General features: G+C 30.5%; 1 long non-coding RNA gene across 2 annotated transcripts; it reads right to left on the reverse strand.

Annotated features, from left to right (window-relative positions):
• Positions 1–361: 361 nt before the first annotated feature.
• LOC106299333 lies at positions 362–907 on the reverse strand. Of its 2 annotated transcripts, none has more exons than XR_001261748.1 (2): positions 694–907; positions 362–622 (listed from the first exon to the last, which is right to left on the reverse strand). It is a non-coding gene; the product is annotated as an uncharacterized LOC106299333 (long non-coding RNA). The 2 variants fall into 2 exon arrangements; XR_001261747.1 differs by having other exon boundaries at positions 690–907.
• Between the last annotated feature and the right edge of the window lie 10123 nt (positions 908–11030).

The following is an 11030-nucleotide window of genomic DNA, read 5'->3' on the forward strand; positions in this document are numbered from 1 at the left end:
GTGTAACAACCAAACTTACCAACCAAAAACCAAAAAAACGTGTTCCTTTTTTGATCAACAAGAACGAGTAAGCTCTTTTGTCTGCTTTGTGACATTATCCTCCATGTCCTGGTCGACTCGAGATGAAGTAACAATAGTGCTAGCCAATCTTTTAGTGCCTCGAGCACTGATACCCTCTCCCGATCTCGCACTTTGTTTCTCATTAGCTCCATGTAGACCATTGTTGCTTGTGCCAGAAGTTTGTTCATAGGGAACAATCTTACGAGAACTTGTTGATGACGTTGTATCTATGCGCTTTGTCGGCTCCGCTTTCTCTCGCCAAGCCTGCTTCAGGCGTTCTCACTCGTGAGAGAGCAACATCAGTTGACCATACAGTTCATAGTTTAAACATCCACCGAAACAAAGAGATTAAATTAAAAATGTAAAAGATACTAAAGAGTTCAAATTATTAAGGAAAAATATGATAAAACATCATTCGATAAGCAAAGCGGTGGGAAATTGTTTAATCCAAGTTGATCTACTATTGGCGTGCCTTTTTCTTCACGTTCTCACCGTTTGGTGGTGCCACATCTTTTGCCAACTCGGCACGTTCTCCATTGTCATCGGATCCATGGTCATCCCCCTGAAAACAATGAATGGTGTCAAATTGAAGGTGATAAATTTGTAAACATTAACACATGAAACAATACCAACACATGAACGGTGCAGTTCTTCATGAACACTTATTTATAGGTTGAGCTTGAATGTGTTATAGACGCCGTTCATGATTCTGAATAAATGAGATGGAGTGGGAGAAGAGGAGAGGTTGAGTTTAATGATAGAATTAAAGCAAAAGTTTAAGAAAAGGAGATACGTTACAGGAAAGCTCTGCGGCGACCATGGCTAAGGGAGGTTTCTATGCATTGGAGAAGAGACACCAACTCTAACTGAAATCTTGGGCCGAAATAAATACAATTATGGGCCAAATAAAACAAACAATTACGAAACATAAGCTGTTAATGCATGAGCTGACATGTGGCGAGTTTTGGAGCATGGAAGGATGACGTGGCGCATCGTGAAGCCTTCATAGTTAATTTTATTAGTATAGATATATATGTATTACATAAATGAGGATCTGGTATGATCTAGTGATTTATTCTTTAATAAACTAGGGAACGAAGCGCGGAGTTTGATATTTTGCAACAAAGAAAATATTGAAGTTTGTTTGTAACTATATCGGGAATTTACAATAATGTTTAGATATGATTATTTATATTTTTTAAATTGGTAGCATACATTTTTAAGATTTTGTAGATATTTTTGTTATTTAAAAGGATTAATAAATATTTTATTCACAATATTATGTTAGTTAAATTTTATAAAGTTGAATTTCAGGTATTTTTATTCTGAATATTTGATATATTTCGTGTGTGCTGAATCCATAAGATAGAATACAAATTTGTATATGTAATTAAATAAAATAACACAAAATATTGAAATGTAAAATAAAATTAGAAATGAAAATCATTTTATAGTAAAATAAAAAATAAATTGCTTTGTTTATGTTTATATTACATTTATATACAGTCTTTTTAATTTATAATTTAATAAAACTACATATTTACATAAATGTTCCTTAAATATTATTTTATTACTTATTAAATTATATTATATTTTACATATCTAACTTATCTAATTAAGAACTGAAGAGATTTATTTATTTACCATGTTTCTTCGATTTGCGATTGAAACTGTATGTGTTAATTATTTATATTTTCATTAACTTACATTGATATTTTGAATATCCGTATTATTGGTTAAATTGTTTGTTACCAAATATTATTGGCGAAGTCAAGAACTTGATTGATGGTACCATCGAATTTGTCTTAGAAACACTTTACAAAACAAGCCTAAGTTATAATCGAGTCTTAATTAAAACCAAATTGGGTTGGGTTAAGCTGGTTCAATTTGGGTATCGATCTCAAAGCTGTGTGTGAATGAGACATTGTTGAATTAAAGTAAAAAATGTATTATTCAAAGGAAATGGGAGTGTGCAAACACTATATGATATAGCCTCATATTGTGGCTTGGTACCGGAAAGCAAAGATCTTAGGAATTTTGTATTATTCAGATTCATTGTTAGTAAATATTAGGAAAATATTATCAAAATTAATTTTACATTCATTAAGAAAAAGAAGTAAAAAATGTATTTATTTATTTCAAATGAAAACAAAGCCTACAAACTGATTCAACAACTTCAGAATACTTAAACAACTTAATCTGAAAATTCATTTCACCATAGGAATGGAGCATCCGTACTACTATCGCTGTGATACAGCCCAGATTGTTGGCTTAACATTCATACTCACGAAACTCTCTCACACCTAAAACTAGTTCTTTTGTGATCTTCTTACCTCTTTGTCCCAGAAAGTATGATATGTATACAATCGCTGAATGCTCCATAGGCTTGTCCCTGCTTCTGAAGTTCATCAGTCTGAATACCAGTAAGATAAATACCTTTCTTTTTATTTCTCCAAACACATTTTAGTGAGTCCTTCGGATATTCCCCCCTTCTATATCATCCTTCCCGGTTTCTTACTTTAGCATATTGATCATGCTCTACAGAGACAGAGGACTGTTTACGATATTGATCATCCTTCAAATATTGTTTCAAACAACAACCTTAGGCCCCAAACGGACGCTTTCTATTTTCTGCAAACTCCTCTTAAAGTTTCCAGTTTTAAAGAGTATGGTACCATTTATTTGAAATTTGTGAGTCTCTGGTTTCATAATATCTCTCGAGAGGATATATAACAGCTCAGGTAATGTCGTTTTGCCTGCAAATTCTCAATCAGAATAAAAGTTCTATTATCTATGAGCTTGATTATCCACTTGCGACAGGTTGAAATAGGGAAAAATAGATAGACACAAACATGTTTGGATATAGATGGTGAAATTGTAGACAAAGCTTACTCGAGATTAATTGTTCTTGAGAAAGTAAGTTGAGTGTGAATCACTGACCCTTTAGAAGCCTTAAAATGGTAAAATCCTTCCACAGACACAGAGTCACTGCATTATAAGAAATATATAAGAAGAAATATGAATTACCAAGATTATCAAGCCTTTGTGTATCCTAACATAATTAAATTTGAAATAGCATATCAAAATATATCTTTCAATCTTTTTAACAATAGCCCATCCAAAATCCTCCCACAGACACTCACCAGTCATTTGTTGTTGCAGGTGTTGTTTCCAGTACAAAACAGAGCTTACTTGATAATCAAAAAGACCCGTTCGTTAAGCCTCATATTTTCTGACTCATTGCCACTGCGGAGAAAAGACACGGTTCAGTGGATGTGTTTCAGACGAATATAGAGACGACGGCGTCAGGCTTCCAGCTCGCGAATTCCATTCCTTCACCGCATTCCGTACGGATCTCAACAAAAATCCTAGAATCTGAACGAAGTGGCTTAAATTGAATAAACACAACTATTGTATAGAAACTCCGCCTACTAAATCAATCCATACAGTATCCACTGCATCATCATATATATTGTTCTTGTGTAAGTTCTTTAATTCTGATGTTGAGATCTAAAGATGATACTAACAGTAAGAAACTTATGATGGTGTTAAAATCACAAAGAAGAACTGGATTACCATGAAAAAAAAAAAGAAAGAAAGAATCTAGCTTGGTTTTACCTAGTTTAGTACATGATGACTGAACCGTCTTCGAAGAGATATAAATACGATCCTGGTTGGTCCGCGCAGTTAATCCTCCAGCAAGAGTTTATCTGCTAATATTGATTGTGAGCAAAAATATGACGAATTTTACGACAACTTACTGGGCTCAGACAAAATCTATGTTAGCAGCCCATGAAACAAGTGATTCTAAGCCCAAAGTCATTAGAACACATTACCGAAACAGCCGAAGAAGATTTATAGCATGACACGTGGTGATTCCTGCTTCTCCGTGACGTGGCTCGATGAGAAGAGAGTAAAACTCTTTTTTATAGTACACTAGGGTCGGCCCGCCCTAGGGTCGGCCGCGGGCCGACCCGCCCTACGGACGGGATATACTTTACTTGTGATCTATGTTATTATTTTTTATATAATTTTGTAATTTGTGTTTTAGGTTCACATTTGCAAAAGGTGTTATATCTCAATTTTAGTGTTTGGCCCTTTTAAAATAGGAAGCTTAAGTCCGTGAAATAATCCTTATATTTTGTCTTTTAAATGTTTTTTGGGTTAATATGACAATTCTTTTTGGTTTTCGTATGTGGCTCTGCAAAATTAATAGTGAGTTTTTAGTGGTGGTATGCTAGGTAGACGGTTTTGAACTTTTTTGGAATGTTTTTAGTACTGTAAGTATTAACTCGGATGTTAAATTAACATGAAATTTTTAACTTTATTTGGAAAACCACTTGAGTTCAAAATTAACATGCAATTTAAGTCTCAGCCCTAAGTTTCATATTCTTCCAGTGATTTATAAGAAATATTTAACAGCCCTACTTGGAAGCTCACATAAAGATTGTCGGAGACTGTTTATTTTCTTATTCTTAAAGGGCAACAACCTGTTTAGGACCATATAAACCTATAAGTTTGGCGCTAATATTTTTTTGGTTTGGAACACAAAAAAAATAGTTTACTTACTAAAGTTGTGTTTTAAAAAAAAAAAATGTTTGTGTTTTATTGGAAGAGGTAAGAAAAAAGTAAAAGACAAAAACTATCGCACTTGCACGTGAAAGTCTGGTGCTATTTGAATTTAAACCCAAATGGCATGTTTTGTTATTTTCTCTTATTTTAGGGTTTTAAGGATTTACTAAAAGTTAAATGAATACTGATGTTTTATAAGACAAATTAATGGATCAAAATTAAGTTCTTTTTGTCACGAAGATTTTCAAAACATTTACAGACAGTATACAGTGTATAGATTAAATGAAAATGTATTATTTAATTTGTTTTCCGTAGTAAATACAGAACTTAATAGGAAACTATTGTTCGCTTCAGTAAAAAAAAACTATTGTTCAAACGAAATAATGTTTATTAATAAAAGAAATTGCAAATTACAAAACTGGCATTTACTACTTTGTATTTGTATTTCTTTGAATCGGACTTTGATTTAACATTACTAAATAACTCTATTCAATAAAGTTAACAAAAATATATGATCGGACAGTCGTAAAGAAGCTATATACTCTATTTTTTAATATATATTTTCGTCATCATCATCTTAAAAGAAAGGCCCTGAGAAAAATCAAATATGTCTTTATCTCTTCAATTTATTTATTTATTTGAGAGCTTGTATTCAATTAAAATAAATAGGTGTAAAATATTACATCCCCAATGGGGCAGATTCGATTGAGACTTCAAATAAAAATCCTAGTATTATAATAGCCCAGAGTTTTATATCAACGAAACTAGTTGCCCATGTTAGTAGCCCATTGGATATAATCACGAAGAGGCCTATCAAAACCCAATCAAGTAGAGGAAAAGTCAATTCTGGAAAATACATGCAGACTTTGGTTTTGTCGAAGATTGACAAAGATCAGAGAGATGGAGTGCACGAAAGAAATCATCTGCTAAATTGGCAAACCAGGAAGCATCAGGAGGTAAAGTACCAAACTTGCATCAACTAAGAGGAGAATTAAGATTTTTTTCCGAAGACCTGAGATTTTATTCCTGATAGTAGAATCTATCAATTGCAAGACATGAGAGAATTAAGAACAATTTCTAGATATGGCATTGCCAGCTAAGGAGGAGTAAATGTCTATGAAATGAAGAACCTCAACAATTAATGAGAGAGTTAAGAACAGAGTCCCAGTCTCTCCAGTTTTCTTAAAGTTATCTAATCTCTCTTTCTTCTCGGCTTTTGAGAGAGAATAAAAATGGCTTCAGGATTCTCCGGCGACGGTGGTGGGATGGATTTTTACGGCGGTGCTGGTAGATCTATCCTTAGCAATACCAGAACTCTCATAAAATCCGATAACAAAATCTTCAACCGATGTATAAGAACCCAGATTCCCAGATTCTCGAAATATTCCTCGATTAGATCGGAGACTGGTTATCTGGTGGGAATAAATCACTGGAAAACGGACTCTAACTAATTATCAAGCAAATCTACTGCAACATTTGTTTCATAATCAAACAGCTATCAACACAGAATAATCTGTTGCCGACAATCAAAAAAATACTGTAGAAATCTACGGAATGATTTAGAAAGAAAAATTGATGATCTTCACTGAATTGAACTCACTTATTTATAGGTGTAAATCCACAACAATTTGAAATAGGAGATGTATGGAATGAGAGGTCTTGGATGAGTGGGTCGGTGATATTAATGAAAATATTAATTGTATTTAATAAATCTAACATAGAACAGTAACGCCGCAATTTTTTCTCAGTGGGAGGAAGAAGAAACATGTCATAACCTAAGTCAAATAATGTTTTTCGTACAGACCAACTTAAAAAATAATAGTCTTGTTGTATGACACATCCTAAGTCAAACTTCTTGGTTTTTTAGCAAGCCCAAATTAAACTTATCCCATAAATTGAAACCCAGCACTTTGGAGTTGACGGACACGTGTCGAGACCAGAACACTCGACTTAATGACGTGGCGCTGAGGTGTCTTCACAGGAGAGAGGCCAACAATTTTATATATATATATATAGATATAAGATAGGTGATAATCTGCACGCATGCGCGGAGTGATAACCCGCGCGCATGCGCGGAGTGATAACCCGCGCGCATGCGCAGAGTGAGTTTTTATAATAATGTTTATTTATTAAATAGTTTTAACATTTTGCAATACTATAATTTTTATCGATTATATAATGACAAATACAAATGTTGGTCTCTTAAATATATCATCATTGTTGAATAGTTAATGTATTACATCTCATTTTAATTATTTTTAAGACTTCATATGCATAAAAAAAATTAAGCTTTGTGGCTGACACAAATCACCAAAACCAAATAGGCAACATCGATTATATAATGACAAAAGAGGATTAGGTTTTCTGCTCTCGATTTGTTTACTATTGACTCTCCATAAGTGATTTCATTTTCTACCTCTATAAAATTGTGCTTTCGTTCCCGTCTTTGTTTCATTGATATGAGTTAAGTTTTTTTTAACTTCTTCTATGAATTTGGTGAATTACATAAGTGTCAATTTAAAAAAATAGACATCTGTAAAAATTAGTTTCACTCGAGATAGATATCTAAGAATCAAAATTTTAAAAAATAAAATCACCGGAAAACTATATTAACAGATTAGTGTTCAAATCTAATATATCAAGCTGTTATAGAATATAAGTGCAGACTCGAAATATAAATGCTTGTCAAGTATATATTCATCAGTTCGGTGTAAAAATCATCTAATTCAAGAACAACAAAACAAATTACTTATTTGACCAGTTCATGTAATATCTGAATCCAAACGGGTAATACCCGAACCCGAATGAATATCCAAAGATAACCAAACATAAGTATTAACCCTATATTTCTAGTTTACTTCTCTCATTTTATTCAAAATATTTATATTAATGATGATTATTGCTCAAAATTAGATAATATACATATAATTATAGACAAAATCATTTGCTACTCGCTTAAAATACATATTAAGCTCTTGTTTGTTGCATTAACAAAAATTTCATCTAAATTTTCAAAACAACAACTAAATTTGTGTTTTTTCTAATCTATTAATAGTTTAGTGTTTTAAAAATTAGAAAACCAAGTTAAAATATAGTTTAAATACAAAAAACTAAAAAAATGAATAATTTATTTATTTTTTCTTCAAAATTTAAATATCTGAACCCAACCCAAAAGAGATAATAATTAATAAATTATTCATTGTTTTAGCTTTTTGTATTTAAACTATATTTTAAATACAGACACATGAGTCATGAGATAATTAATAGGTCATGGGTTTGAGCAGCGATGTTAATTATACATTTTTCAAAAATGTGATAATTAATAGGTCATGGGTTTGAGCAGCGAAGACAGTTTTTTGTCCTCACATTTTTCATTAATGAGTGGAATGAAGTAAATCAACACACGTAAATCCAAAAAACTTATTACTTGCATCAATTCTAAAATTCACATGCTATGATGCTAATCTGATAGAGCTTTTTCTCTCTGTCTACTGCAAGGATCTACGAGGGTACATGAAATCGAAAATTGTATAATATACAAATATATGTTTATCTTAATCATAAACAATAATAATAGTATATTTGGATAAAAATTTGTTATCACATTTGAAAAGTGTTATTTTCAAAAATTTAAAATATAAGTATTTTTTTTTATTTTTAACTATAAATAAGGTATTTTCAAATCAAACCTATATGTATATATGTATAAATCATTAAAATAATAAATTAGTGGTAGAGATGAGATCTCTTATAATAAACTGTTGTTTAATTGTTAACTAGATTCTAACCCACGTTAAAACGCGGGATTATTTTTTATAAAATGGTGTTAGAAAGTTTTTACAGTTTCATTAAATTTTAATCTGGATTATGTAGTTTGTAGTTCAGTTACTTATTTGTTTTGTTAGTAAATTTTTTTTATATAATTATTTTGTTTTTATAAGAATATTAGGAAGAAGTTGTTCCAGTAAATCTGTGTCAAAAACATAATTTAAACATTTCATGCTTGAAATACTCAATACTGGTTACCAGCATCTAAACTTATATGCTACCAATATATATTGATTTATATGTATAAAAAATAGACAATGGCTCAGTTAAACCAATTCTCTATAGCACCGGTTATTAATTACCATCGCTACATTAAAATTTTGATAAATAAAATGTTCGAATTAGTCTATGTAGCAGTGAGAAATATAAAGAGACATAATGAAATGATTTCATGTATACTATATTGTATTGTGTATGTCATATTTAGAGATATATATTTTTTTATGTCGAAACTAAGTGTCATTTGGTAAAAATATAGCTCATGTTTATTGATTCCCAAATAATTGGTAAGCAAAATGAATTAGTGTAACATGATTTTCAGATTTATATATTTAATATCCAATCTAATCTATCATTAACGGAAAAGTGCATAGGTCCAAAATTTAAATGACAACAATTTATCAATAAATATAAGTAGCACTCTAAATAAATAAATTATATTATATAAGTAGGACATCATATTTATTAAACAATATTAAACTTTCTACTTTGCAGAAAGTTATTATTAAAGTTTACTCCGAAAATTTTAAGTTGGACACATATGAACTTACTATATTTTCAGAAACATAAATTTATATATTTACATTGGGAAACGATTTGGTTATTTTAGATAATATATGTTAGAGTTTTAAAAACTTTAAGAAGATGAAATAAAAATCGTTTTTAGTTTTGTTAGCGTAATGTTAGAAAATGTATTGTTTGTTCTAGTTAAGATTGTTAGAATCTAAGTTAAAAAAATGATTTGTCATTTAAATGCTGGATAAATGCCGTATAAATACCTTATAAACCATAATCATATTATTCTCCTGTTACCAAAAAACATTACAGTGAACAGCGTATATACACCCCGTATATACGGGCGTACCAACCATTTTAGAACCCTGTGTTTTTCTAATATGCATGAATGATAAATATTTATGAATCTGTTTTCATTTCTCTTTGCAGGGAACCTAAATATTTATTTTTATTCATGACGGAGAGAAGTCATGGAGAAGAAGAAACAAATGTCTATACATCAGATTAGTTCTAATGAGGTCCTATCCAACTTCCATAGATTCAAACATGAGACAATGAGGAGAGGAAAAAAACAAATGAAATGTGTGTATACATATTTTGTAAATGTTTGTATCAATTATAATATACTGTAAAGGATTAGACACGGTTGTATAAATGAACTCTGAAAGATTCAAATATAAATTTATTCATGCTTGAACTTATAAAGGTGAAGGTTCAAATATAAATATGTTAGTGTATTTTGATGTTAGTGTATTATGGGTAGTCAGACAGAATCTTTTTAAGGGGGAATATATTTTCTAATGTTAATCTAATAATAATAAATGTCATATATTTTCTAGCGAGAAATAAATAGGTCCAAATTTTAGTGATAATATTTTTAAATAGAGAAAAGGTAAAACTCTATTTTAATAGATTAGAATGTTAATTAATACATAGAGAATGACAAACTACAGTGGAAGATCTTTTACAAATTAAAATTTATAATATCTTCCTTTATTTGTCAATTAAAGATACCAATTACCATATTACAAATTAAAATTTATAATATCTTCCTTTATTTGTCAATAAAGATACCAATTACCATATATTGTCAATCTTGTGTTAAGATGGTGTTTTATTAATGGTAAAGTGTCTGATGATTACTTTTGAAGTTTCACCTAATCGTGCCTTACAAAGTGACGACAAATAGAAAGGAGATCTGTAAAAGAGAAGTTTGCCTTTTTTCTTTAATTACAAAACAGAAGCATAAAAATCACTTACGCAATTACCAAAAGAAAAAAAAAAATTCCAAACCACCGAATCAGTATATTTGATCCGTAGGATTACCTCCCTCATTTGATTGACGACTTTACTCCAAAAGAAATTATCATTCATTCAGGGCTAACATATATATGATCGATTTCGAGTGTCATAACTCTTCTTAATAGTAGTTGTATTTAAGAAAAATCGTTTTCAAAAAAGAATTTTGACAAAAAAATTTGAGAAAAAAAATAATTTTGACAATTTTGAAATGGTCAAAATTTTTATTAAAATGAATATTTAATTTTTTATTACTTAATATATAGAGAGAAGATGTATAGTTGTAGTTCATCTTTTTAATAAAACATATTCTGATTATTTTAGGCACAAAAAAACAAATATCATACAATTTAAAGGATTTTGAAAGACTATGAAGTAGTGTCTAGTCAGCTGATAAATTTTCAGAAATAATCTCTTACAAATTGAACACAAGGTTAAGGAACCTATTCGACAGGAGCTCCAGCATATATTAGGGATCCAGAATGTCGGTGGGATGGGTTCATATTTGAGAATTCCAGAGAGTTTAGGTGGCTCAA

This window comes from Brassica oleracea, chromosome C6 (assembly GCF_000695525.1).
Source record: "Brassica oleracea var. oleracea cultivar TO1000 chromosome C6, BOL, whole genome shotgun sequence".
Taxonomy (NCBI): domain Eukaryota; kingdom Viridiplantae; phylum Streptophyta; class Magnoliopsida; order Brassicales; family Brassicaceae; genus Brassica; species Brassica oleracea.